We start from the raw sequence: 12,686 nt of genomic DNA, 5'->3' as shown, positions 1-12,686 counted from the left end.
AACGCTTACACAGAAGAGCCGGGGAGCGGCCGGAGCCCCCGCGCAGCCCCTCGCCGCCGCCGCCCCGCCCGCCCCTTCCCGCGGCGGCTGCAGGGCCATGGCAGCGCGGAGCGGCCGAGCCGTGCCGGGAGAAGGGCGCGTTAGGCCCCGGCAGCACCCGGCTCTTACCCCGTGCTCCCGGAGGCGGGCGATGAGGAGAAGCGGCGCGGTCGCGGCGCGGCCTCCCCGCCCCGGGCTATATTTGGGCGCGCCCCGGGGCCGGGCTGCGGCTGCCCGCATGGCGCCGCTCCAGCGCCGCGCGGCACGGCCCCTCCTCGGCCCTCCCCCGGCACGGCCTGCACCGTCCCACAGCCAGCGGCACGGCCCGCTGCGGGGCGGACTGGGAGCTGACGGGGACAGACAGAGAGCGCGGGGCTGTGCGCCCTAGGGCGAAAAGGCCGAGGGGTCTGAGCTGCGCTGCCCCGCACCTGAAGGGCGGGGTCAGGGGGATGGGGCCGGACCCACCTGGGCGCTGAGCTGCTGCAGGTCGGGCTGGGGGAGCTGCAGAGCCGCCTTCAGCCCCTGCGTTCTGTGGTGTGTTCTGGCCTGGGCCCCTCGGTACAGAAAAGACGTAAGAGCCCCTGGAGTGTGTGTGTCCAGAGAAGGACCATGGAGTTGTACAGAGGCTGGAGCGCAGTGCTATTGGGGATGGCTGAGGGATCTGGGATGGTTCAGTCTGACCTCCAGCTCCCTGCAGCTCCTGAAAAAGGGTTGGAGCGAGGAAGCATTGGCCTCTGCTCCTGGGTAACAGCGATAGGACAAGAGGTGGTGGCTTCAAATTGCACCAGGAGATGTTCAAGCTGAATATTAGGAGCAGTTTATTCTCCAAAGAGCAGTTGAGTGCTGGCACAGCTGTCCAGGGAATGGAGGGGTCACCATCCCTGAGGGTGTCCCACAGCTGTGGGGATGTGGCCCTCAGGACTGTGGGCACAGTGGGGTGCGTGTAGTTGGGTGTGGGGATCTCAGAGGACTTTTCCAACCTTAATGGCTCTGATTCTGTGATTTCCTGAGAATTCAGCTGCTGCTTCACTTTAGGACGCAGGCGGTTCCCAGCACGCAGAGCTGGTTAGCAGGGAGCAGCTCTGTGTTGAGTTGACATCATTGATCTGCTGCAGGTCCTTGCCCACTTCTACAGCAAGGTTCAGTACGGAGGACCTGATCACTTGTGGACAGACAGGACCTTCCCAGAGCTGCTGATGTGTGGTAGGGCCACTGCATTCATAATACAGATGACTGGTGGAAGAACTCCTAAAGCTCCAGCCCAGAGAAGTGCTCAGTCTGTGAGAGCCCACCTTTCAATAAACAGGCAGTGCCTAATGGGTGTGCACAGTCAGGAGCTGGTGCCTGCAGCCACCTCTCAGTGACTGAGATGTCTGCTACATCTCGTCCTTGAGCTGCAGCTTCTCTGCTGATTTTTACGAGGGTTGGTGGAAGCACTGGTGAGCTGTTAGCCCCAGATTTAACAGAGTAGAGGCCTGACTTCAACACTGCTGCCTCAGGGGAATAGTGGAGTCCACGGGGCCAGGTGCAGTAAACCTGCAGTGCTGGGATGGAGGTTGTGCTTGGGCTTTGCAGCGCAGGACATGCAAACTTGGTTTTCTCTATTGAGCATTTCCTTCTCAAAAGGTCTCCCAATTCTTTAGCTGTGCAAAACAGCAGAACCTCAAACTTCTAACAGTTAAATGAGGCACTCGGATGATGGGGCTTGAAAGTGAGCGGCATGACATACCAGTGGATTACATGATTTCTGGAGAAGAAATTCTGTGTATCTGTTTGATACCCTGTTGATTAGCTCCGTGTTCTGTGATAGCCAGGGACAGCCCTGGCAGAGCACCTGCTGTGGTCCATAAGGGCTCTCCCTTTCTCATCCCATTTGCCATGTGCTGGGCTTCCAGGGACACAGCTGGCTGCTGCAGCCGTGCTGTTGGAAGCCAGCTGGCAGTTCCTGACCAGTGTTTAGCAGTGAGAAGGCACACAGCAGCAATATACCACGGTCCTCTCCTCTCCAAACCTCCTGGCCGAACCTTTGGCTGTCCTGTACGTTGGAGTGTACTGAAGTCACGGTTCCACCAGTGCTCAGGATCTCCTTTGCTAGCCCAAAGCATCAGCAGATTTGTGGCTGTGTCTAAAACCAGTTCCCCACAGGGCTGTCCGTGCCCAGCCCGTGTCTTCGTGCAGCTGATGCCACGGATGTGGGATCCTGCTGATTGCAAGTCTCTGCTTTCCAGGCATCAGCCTCCAGCCATGCTTCTTGGCTGCCTCCCAGAAACTGCTTTTATTGCCGTTCTTTGTACTCACTGCTTAGTCAATGTGCTTTACAGGCAGCAAGAGACGTGCTCTCTATCAGGCACAGAAAAACAACCTGCTGTGGGCATGAGCAATGGGCACGGCTCCCCCCCACCCACATCCCTGGGGTGTGCTCCGGCCTCCTGTTGGCAGCTAAATGTCAGCAACAGGTCCTTTCTGAGGGGCCATGGGGAACCCAATCCCTCCCCGTGGGTCACATGTAACCCCAGGAGCTAAATTAAAAGCTGCAATAGTTAAGTATGGCTATCAGCTCTCTGGGTGGCATTTAAAGGCCGTGAGCAACTGCATGGGTTGGCTTTCAGAAGTTTTGCAAAGTCATGGATATTTGGGCTGGAAGTAGTTTTAATCCCAAAGAAATTAGGGGGTGTGGTACTGCCTTTTCCTTTGAAAAGGAAACAAGATCCCGAGGGATAGCTGGAATTAGTACTCCATAGGTGCAGAATCTGTGGGAATATCTCCACTGATCAGAAGGAACTGGAAATGGAAAAAAAAACAAAAACAACCACCAACCCAGAAGATGGCAGTTATTCTAGGGACTAGGAAGCAAGGATTCACACTTGCAGTCCTGAAGGCTGTTGTCCACCTGGATGTGGCTGCATTGTCAGCACCAATCTATGGCACTTTTTGATTGATTGGGAACAAGGCAGGGTGTGGCTACTAAATCTGTCCACTCAGAACTTCTACCTTCATGAACTCTTAGAATCACAGAATCACAAGGTTGGAAAGGACCTACGAGATCAAGTCCCACCGTCCTCCCCTTACCATTGCTACCACAAGCTGCTAAACTGTATCTCATAGCTCCTCATCCAGACATCTCTTCCAAACCTGCACAACTGTAAAGGGGGGAGGAATGGGAGAGCTACTCTTCTCACCATAGGGAAATCCCAGGAGTGAAAACTTTTGTAGAAACAGCTGGGATGTCTTGCTTGTTGGTCTTTGCATTTCCACAGTGCAAGATTTCTAACAGGTTAAAAAAGAATAAAAGAGGTGTTATGCCTTGGCACATCACAGAATTCCTCCAAGTCGGTGTTTTATTTAATGTCTAGATCAAAATATTAGCTCCTGAGCCTGAGTGCATGTGGCTTGGTTGCTGGGCCACCTGCCAGCCTGGAATTCAGGATGCCTGGAATCATGTGCTCAGCAGGTGTAAACTGCAAGCGGGGAGAGTTCACCTTCTGTCCTTAGCCCCAGAGGCAGTTCCTCTTCATTAGCAAGGGAAGATAGGGAAAAAGATTTATCGTCGCAACCTGACTGCATGCCAGAGTTATGTATCATAGGAAGAAAATCTGTTCCTACATTCACAGATATGTTTTCTCCTGATCTGTCTATAGGAAAATGTCTTCTTGAGGAGAGAGAGGCAGTAATCGCAGAGAAGTTGAAAGGAAGTGACAGAGGCAGAAGCAGGACCTGTGCTGAGCTTTCTTCGAGCAGGATGCATGGTAGGTCCCACTGCTGGGAAGTGAAAGCACCAATTGAACATGGAGCTGTGTTCCCATTGCTGGCTGTGTGTCAGCTATCCCTTGGAAGTAAAAGGGTGTTGCCTCTTCCCAGGCACGCCATTTACCACCTGAACTAGGGCTGTGTTGCTGTATTGCTAGTGTTTGAATATTTCTCCTCTTGCACCCAGCACTTAAAAGCTCTGCTGTGTTTATCCGTATGTGTGTCTGAAAGGAGAAAGCAGCTCAGTTTTTCTACGAAAACGGAAATAATTTGTTATCATCGTAATTATGTCTTATTGTTTGCTGTTATATAAAGATAACAAATCAGGGCTGAGTCATGGGAGCAAATGCAAGAATTGCATTTTTAAAAGAAGAAGGTCACAGGTCCCATTATTTGTTGCAGAACAAACACAATAATTAATTGGCCTCTCCCTGCAATGGTAGCACAGGCATCTTAACTGCAGGAGAACCAGGCAATGGAAAGCAGCAGTGTGCAGGAGGGCTGTCACTATTTTTCTGGGGCTTACAGATGAGCTAGGTCTAATAAGAAATCAAAATTGTTGACAGAGAGAGAAGAAAGGTGATGACTTTAGAATTGCTGCTTTGATGATGTGATGTGTGTTTTCTGTTTAAAGATTTGATGTGAGAACAATATTTTTAAAATAATTATTTTATTTTCTCTTTACGTATTCCAGAATGAGAGATTACGTGCAGAATTTGCAATGGGAAAAGCTCTTTGGAATGCATGTTGGTATTTTTTTCTCTGAGATGATGGTAGACCAGGACCAGCCCAGTGAATGTACCCACGTGCTTTTTGTCCACACATTTTCCCTGCTGCATTGGTTAGGGAAAAATATTAGAAAACCTGTCCAAGGGTATGTACAATCACTTTCAAAGCCTTACCCTGAGATTCCAGTCAACAATGAAGAAACAGAGGATGGGACTCTCTTGTCCACTTCTAATGTCTGCTTCCCCAGCACTGCTGATGGATAGCTTTGCCTCACTGCCATATGAATCCTGTCTGGAACAGACATCTTTAGGGCACCCACAGATCTGTAAGGGACTTATGCAGTTCACTAGCAAAAGAAATCAATAGTTACGTTGGAAAAAAAAAAAAGTTGTTTTAAATATCCACATATATCTTGTCAATTTGGGTTTGGTGACCTTTTGTAATCCTGCACTGTTGAGCTGAAGACAAAGGGAGGAAAATCCTGGAGTTCCCCTTTCTCTGGTATTTGAAGTGCAGAAGCATTGCTGGATGTAAATGACTTCTGTTTGTGTCTGAGGCTTGTGGGCTGGATATCATGGCTCAGCTGCTTTTCTGCACTGCTTTTGACCACTCTGCCATCCTCCAGCTTCCCCAGAATTTAAGACTGTACCTTTTTATATACAGCAGTATTTTCCCTGCAGATTTTAATAATTAATTGGGACAAGCCTAGTGGGTATGGAGATGAACGCAAAAGAAGCAGCAGATCCGTGTGACCAAGTGACCTTTTGCTGTCCTGCCAGTCCCTGTGCTCTCCTGTGCTCAAAGGGACACTGTCAAAATTGCTAGCCCTTAAAGCTGTAACCTGCTCTGACAACTTGTTCTACATTATAAGTCTTACTTAAAAGATTACCACAATTGTTTTGTTTGTTTTGTCTCAGCGGTCTTTGCTGAAGGCTCCACAGTGTAGAATCATTTGTCTTTTTAGGTAGGTAGGTATTTTTAAGCACCCAACTTACTCTCTGGCCTGTTAAAATCAAGCTGATGTGCATGCTATTGTGCACAGCGGAGGCTGCCAGGGATGGTATACATTTTCTGCACTCTGGAAACAGAGACAATAACACACTTTGGAAGCCTTTATTTAAGAAGCTTTTAGAAACCATTTTGAAAGGCTTGCAGTTATTATTTTGAGGCAGCTGTAAGTGTTGTCTGGACTTTCCTGGCAATATTAAGAGTTAAGTACTAGTCTGTTAAATGCAAAGAAGGGGTGGCCAGGCAGTTTGTTACATTTCAGGTCAGTTTGAGTTATTCCTTAGGAATTAGCTCTACAAGAACTCCTTTTAACGCAGTTCAGCATGAAGATGTGAATCAGATTGAGTAGTTGGGGTATGCTTGTAGCATCACACTTTCTTATTTCTGTGTAGCGATACAGAGCTGGGTACAACCCCAGTGTAACTGTGAGTGGTGCATGGCCATGTATGGCCATACCTAACAGGGAAGAGGGAATGAATGATGCCCACTTACTGCACCCCAGGTTTCTCACACCTCCAGTTTTAAGCTTGATTTGAGCAGTTTTACTGCTTCCTGTCTGAAAATCATTACCTCGTTCCTGTTGTACCTGTGCCATCTACACTTGAGATGCCCTTCTTAGTGCCCCTGGGCTCCTCAGAGGCACACAGCAGGAGCAGCAGCAACGCCCTGAGCTCATCACTGCCACCCTGCAGCAGCAGCAGAGCTGCTAGGAAGATGCTGTGTCAAGCCTTAGCCACAAGCAGCAGGAGCAGAGCCCTTTTAAAGGTGACCTGGAATGGGAGGAACCCTATTTGATGGATAAAAAGACCTAAGAATAACCTTTCTTCCTATAACAAGTTTTGCCTTGTTTCTGCTGAAGGTCTATGGCATCTCTTTAACTTCCAGAAAGATTTTTGAGCTAAGCTGTAGAGAACAATGTTCTACTCATTTCCTATCATTACAGGTCTTGATTCTCTCCATTCAGCACTCTCTCATGTACAGTTCCTGTGCCACACTGCTCAAGCAACTGCTTCCAGAGCATGTTCTGGAGCAATGCCCCAGCAGGGCCAAACCCCCCTGCTGCACCAAGGGCTCTGCAGCCCTTCAGCCAGCACACACGGATGCTCAGAGCAGATCCTCTGTAAAATCATTCTCTGCATTCAGTAAAACTGGAAGGTAAATTCTTCTCAGTGTGAGCGTTTTCCACCTCTAACTTCTTTTGGGACTTCTTGTTCTGGAAAAAGCGTTTCAGGGCTGAACCGTAAGCACAGCCTAAATAAGAATTATTACCTGATGCATTTACTCTGTTACTCTCTGCCAGTGGAAAGCCAGAAGTTGAAGTCTGGGGGAGCAAGGAGTGGCGATGGCATTATGTCAGTGTCACACCACTGCTCATCACTGCACCACGTCCTGTGTCCCCCAGAGCAGGGCTGTGCTCAGAGCATCTCTGAGCTCTGCTGGTGGTGTGGCACAGCCCTCCCAGCACAAGAAAGGAACGAGAATTCACCTGCTGTTACTCGGCATGAATGCTTTTAAGGGATAATGAACTTATTATACAAAGTAAGAGGGTTTTTAATCTGGGGGGAGGGAGGGAATGTATAGAAGTATTGCTAACTTTCTAAAAACATTTCTGGTGGAAATAGTGGCTGAAGGTATGATCGTGAGCGCGGATCTGAGAAGAGGAAAAGGGAAAGAAAAGCAGAAAGCCAAAGAAGGGAAAGGAAGAAAAGCAGAAAGCCAAGTGCTGATATGCTGTATGGCAGAGCAGCTGAACGTATCTCCACAGCGCATTGGTGGTTCAGTGGTAGAATTCTCGCCTGCCACGCGGGAGGCCCGGGTTCGATTCCCGGCCAATGCAGCTCCAAACGTTTTGCGTCCCTTTTATTCCTCCCTGTAATGGCTGTACTCATTATTTGGCCGCTGCGGAGGAGCGCCCGGCGTTCTTTCGGCCGCTGAAGCTGCGGTGCCGCTTTGCTTTCCCGCCCTCCGCGAGGACTTCGCCTCTGGAGCCGCGGCGGCGGAAAAATAAACGGAGGGCGGAGCAAAAGAAGCGCTGGAGATGCCGGGGATTGAACCCGGGACCTCACACATGCGAAGCGCGCGCTCTACCACTGAGCTACATCCCCGGCTGTAGGTACGGGTCCGCGGGACGCTATGAGAGGGCGGGCCGTGGCGCGGGGCCGGGCCGGGCGGAGCGAGCCGCGCTAACTCGGCCTCTCCGGCCCGCCCTGAGTTAAAACACAGCGCTAAGCCTGTACATCGGGTTTTTCTCCTCTCATTCACCCTCCTGTGGGTTTTAGAATAAATATGAACCGTGTGGGTAACATTGTGCCTCTGTGGCAGCAGCTCAGGAACCCCATCTGCCCCCCACCATGAAACCCAGGCAGCGCCAGCAGAGCCCGGCAGTCTGAGCACAGAGCCGGGGCAGGGCATGGCCACAGGGTGACAGCCACGCTGCCATGCAACCACCACGGCTGGGGAAGACCTCGAGGAGCTCGAGTCCAACTGCCAACCCATGCAATGAACACTACTCAGAATTGCAGGGGTTGCAAGGGACCTCAAGAGGTCCTCGAGTCCCATCCCTCTGCCAAAGTGGGAGCCCTACCACAGGTCACACATCAGGCATCCAGCCGGGTCCTGCACGTCTCCACAGCGTCTCTGTGCAGCCTGTTCCACTGCTCCGTCACCCTTACCGGGAAGCTCTCCTTCACGTCAGCATCGTAACCTCCTGTGTTCCAGTTTTAGGCCATTACTCCTTGTCCTATTGCTGCAAACCACTCAGAAGAGCCTGGCCTCATCCTTTTGCTTCCCACCTCCCTTTACATATCTATAAACATCAGATCCCATCTCAGCCTCCTCTTCCCCACGCGGAACAGCCCCAGGTCTCTCAGCCTTTCCTCACAAGGGAAATGCTGCAGGCCCTTCATCATCCCTGTGGCCCTCCACTGGACTCCTTCTAGGAGATCGCTGTCTTTTTTTCCCCACATTACACACAGAAGACCTGATGTGCAGTTTATATTAAAGCAAAGCAATGTCTCTACTGTAGCTAGATCTAAATATCCTTCAGAGCACCACCCACCAAATGCATCCTAAATTAAACCATTCAGGAAAGGCTCAACGTGTGGATCCTACAGAAGGAAATAAGACGCCTTACACTGAGCTATAGAGTAAAACATCACAAATCCTTTATGGATGTGAATCTCCTCGAGCCTACCAACACTGCCTGCTCGTACCACAGGCAGAAGCGCACAGGGCCAGCAGTGCCCAGTGCCCCACGCATGCAGCCCTGCCTGCCCACAGCTGGCTGCAGCCCCTGCTTCCAGGAAACACTTTGTCATCCCATGCCAAGAGGTTTCTAATTGTGCTGGGTGCCCCAGCACAGGCCCAACATTCAGCTCTCTCAAGGGCCCTCTCATAGCACTACATTCACCTCTTTGTGTTTGGGTTTCTGTGCTGACATCAGGGAACAACAACGTCAGTGTTCTCAGCCGTCCCTCTGCTTGTTGCTCAGTGGCATTAACTCGTTCCTCAGCAGCAGTGCTGTGCATGGTGGGGCCTTCCTTCCTCCCTGCTGCTGTCCCATTGCACCTGCTCAGATTTTCTGTCAGTTCTCATTAGATGCACATTTATATTCACTCTGTATTTTCCGCAGCACTTTTTCTCCTGATGGAGCCGACAGATCCCTCTCATTCAGCCCAAAAAGAGTTCAGTCCTGAAGTCACCTGAAGTGCAGACTTCTTGAGAGCGATTCCAACACAACTGTGGGATGGAGGTGTTTCTTTCTGGTATAGTTTCCTACAATTGCATTTGTTTCTGGGATCAAACATTTGCACTGAAAAGTCCTTCTTCAAATAGACACACCAATTCAACAACAGACAGAGCCAAAACACAGCAGCACAAGAGAAACATATGAAGAGTGCTCATCTCATCGGTGCTGTTTGCCATCCCTGGTCATTACCCCATGCAGCTGCAGACCAGCCCAGCCCAAGCAAGCTCCCTGCTCTGGAGATATGCCCTCTCCCTGCATTTCTGGGTACTGAAGCACCGTGTGCAGTCTCCTAGAAGCTCTGAGCTATTGCTGGATCCTCTGGTAATGGCACCAGGCATTGATAAATATGCAGCTAACGTTATTTTTCTTCTACCATATGATCACACTGTCCACTCGTTTTCAAGCGCTCGGGTGATTATTCACAGATCTCCTGCATTATTTATGCCTTATTTAGCATTCCTGTCCTCCTGCAGGAAACACTGTCAGAGATCAGAGAGATGTACCCAAAGTGACAAATTTCAATGCTTGGGAACAACACCGACTGCTTACTCAGACACTCACCAAACCATCTTTCAATAATAAGCATGTCAGGGAAAAAAACGAGGGCAGATTTGTGATTTGCAGTTAAACAACCACAAAACATCCCAACTTCTAGCACTTAGCAAATAGTTTCAACCTCAGGGAATGCAGTGCTAAGAGCCACACTCAGGAAGCTCTGCCCACGTGCTAGGCCAGCGTTGAGTGAAGTCACACTCATAATCCCTCTGTAAGGGATGAAGTTAACAAAATGAACAGCACCAAATGGCATTATTAGCTGATATATTTTATACGTAGCATAATTAGAAAGACTATCAGGATGGAAAAGAGATAATTGATATAAAGAGGAATGCTCACCCATCTCTGAGGATTGCAGGGAAAAACTTCACAAAGGAGCAACCTCCAAAAAGAAAAAAAAATCTTTCCCCAGTGGTGGTCAGCCCTTAAATGGGGTCTGGGAGAGGTGGAGCCAGACCCCACCCCTCCAATCACACAGGTGCATTGCCTTCACCTGTGCTCCTGCAGCTGACTCAGGGCTCATCTCAGGTGATCCATCAGTGGTTCAGGCCGTGATTCAACAGTTCTCATACACCTTCCAAATGCAAATTGCTTTTTCTCCTTTATCCTTAGTGTTCTTCTTTCTGTTCAGTCCCTTATTTGTCGTGGTGGACTGCTTGGAAAGGAGGAATCCCATTCCAGGAGGTCTGTTGTTGGTCTCCAGACATTCAGTATGTGCCACAAAATCTTTGTGCTCACCTGGCTTTGGTTGTTCCCACTGAATAGCTAGAATTTTGAAAGTCAGAGTGAAAAGAGGAGATTAAAAGGCAGAAAATGGGAGTAGAGCTCTGAGCTGGGAGATCCAATGGGTTTGCAGGCAGAAATAAATGATAGCCTGGAAGGAATTGTTTGGCTGACCAACTAATGACCCAACATTACAGCGGTTTCCTCATCCAAATCCAGCCCCTTTGGAGCAGGTGGAAATCCGCACCATTCAGTCAGAGGAACCTCAGCTGTTCTCCCGCAGAGCCAGAGAAGGACATCAGCAGCCTGGGATTTGATGCAAACAGGAACTTGGTGTAAAACTCAGAAAGGAGGGGTGGAGCCGACTGCACACGTTTGCACAGATGATCAAGCTGATGCATCTGGACAGATAAATGCAACTCAGCTCACAGTGCTGCCTGTGAAGCCGGGACAGAGGCTGCTGTTAGCCAGCATGGCACTGTCCTTCATGTTTTGTGCAGGGAATGCCCAACTACACTATCATGGAAAACACCACAGCCCTGCAGAAGTGCACCCCTGTTGTCATGGTTAAGCATGGATCTCTTCGTGAACCCTCTCGTTCCGTGATTGCAGTTCTCACTCTGTCACAGCAAGCAGAAGGATAACACAGAAGAAAAAAATACATTTCCTTCCATTTGTTTGCTAAGTGTTGTATTTTTAAGGAAGAGATATTCTGAATTCCCTCTTGGAACAAGAGTTCTTTGTTGTTCCTGCAGAAGGTTTGGGAATATATATCTCCATTGAATTGCATCACTTGCTGTTAAGCAGCATACAGCACACTCGTACAGTCTGAGCCACAGCATCACTGCCACTATTAGCTGAGATCCTTCCTGGTGGCCTGGCACTGCACAGCACCAAGGCAAGGCTCCTGCTCATCATCTGAGTAAATAATTTTAACTGCAGGATGAGGTGTGGAGGTCTTTACTCTCACACAATCGCGCAGTCAAACTGACCTGGAGGTGCAGCCTTGTATTAACAACACTCCATCGTGATTGTTCATCACTGCTGATTACAGCAGCCAACAGTTCTTTCCATGCATGATGCTGACTTTGAATATCACTGAAAGCTTGGATTCCTGCACGGACGAAAAGTCATGTCCAGTGGATGGCAGCTTTCTGTCTGACACTGCTCAGTGCCCTCCCCCACCAGAGGGGGATGAGTGCCCTCAGGCTCAGTTGCAGCACCTTGCAGAACCATAACACTTCTGTTTCATGCAAAAATACATATATATATATACACAACTGGATTTTATTTCTGTTTCCGGGTCACTCTTAAGCCAAGATAACTAGAAGCTTCACTTTTTATCTCATTTCATTGATGTTTAATTATATATCAGAAGTAGCAGAGCTTTATCCCTGTGCACAAGTTAACAGGAGTACTGTCAGAAAACAGAAAAAATATATATGTTCATTAAGACCTCGAAGTCAGAGAATAAGGAGTATTATACAGTTCAGAGCTTCAATTAGATAAAGCAGTAGTCACACCAGTATCTGAAAAAAGAGAGATCCCAACCCACAGCATCCTACCCTGTACCTCTGACATTCAGGCACCTGCTAAAAAGAGGGACTAAGGAACGATTTTGGTGCACACACCGACTCTGCTCAGGAGATTGGAGCGTGTGCATTGTAAATGTCCTAACCTCAGACACGGAGCCCAGGTGTGGCTGATGTGCCTCCCTGCAGCAAAGGGAAGCAGCTGTCACACAGCCACACACAGCCCCTGCACCCGAGCACCCACTGCACGCAGGACCTCGTGCACACCTCTGCAGGACCACCCATCCTCATCCTCCTCCTCTGCATGAGGACGGAGCCCCACGCACCATGAGCTGCAGGACACACGGCCCTGGGCTGCAGGTGGTGGTCATCAGGTGTGGGCTTTGCTGCTCTTTGAGAACGGCTAATTGTGTTTTACTCACTAATCAGAGGCTCTTACGGCAATTTTCCCCCTTCATCTTACCTTCCCAGACTCACCTGATTTTGATGCCACTCGTAATTAAGCACGCTATTAATAACAGCACTTGACTGAGGCCTTGAGCTGAAGGTATTTTCCAATTTTCCTCTGATTCCTTCATCAAAGTAACTCCCGGGAGCTGATGGGT

The 12,686-nt window shown here is 49.5% G+C and overlaps 1 protein-coding gene and 2 non-coding genes across 4 annotated transcripts in view; 1 reads left to right on the top strand and 2 right to left on the bottom strand.

Moving 5' to 3' along the window:
* Positions 1-262, bottom strand: part of GPD2 (glycerol-3-phosphate dehydrogenase 2) — a 47,244-nt gene extending 46,982 nt beyond the window's left edge. The window contains exon 1 of one of the 2 annotated variants that reach the window (XM_065750859.1): positions 169-262. The gene's annotated coding sequence lies outside the window, so the exon portion shown is untranslated. Of the gene's footprint in view, positions 1-9; positions 28-168 lie in introns of those variants that run through there. The other variant, XM_065750861.1, reaches the window with a different exon arrangement.
* A 7,027-nt stretch (positions 263-7,289) lies between these two features.
* Positions 7,290-7,360, top strand: TRNAG-GCC (transfer RNA glycine (anticodon GCC)). The gene has a single exon. It is a non-coding gene; the product is annotated as a tRNA-Gly (tRNA).
* Positions 7,361-7,556: 196 nt separating this feature from the next.
* Positions 7,557-7,628, bottom strand: TRNAA-CGC (transfer RNA alanine (anticodon CGC)). Its single transcript has one exon. It is a non-coding gene; the product is annotated as a tRNA-Ala (tRNA).
* Positions 7,629-12,686: the final 5,058 nt, after the last annotated feature.

The sequence above is a fragment of the Cyrtonyx montezumae genome, unplaced genomic scaffold (genome assembly GCF_038088225.1).
Source record: "Cyrtonyx montezumae isolate F1298 unplaced genomic scaffold, pur_monq_1.0 scaffold_7, whole genome shotgun sequence".
Lineage (NCBI taxonomy): Eukaryota > Metazoa > Chordata > Aves > Galliformes > Odontophoridae > Cyrtonyx > Cyrtonyx montezumae.
The sequence above is the reverse complement of the archived record's forward strand: the minus strand, read 5'-3'. Positions and strand labels throughout refer to the sequence as shown.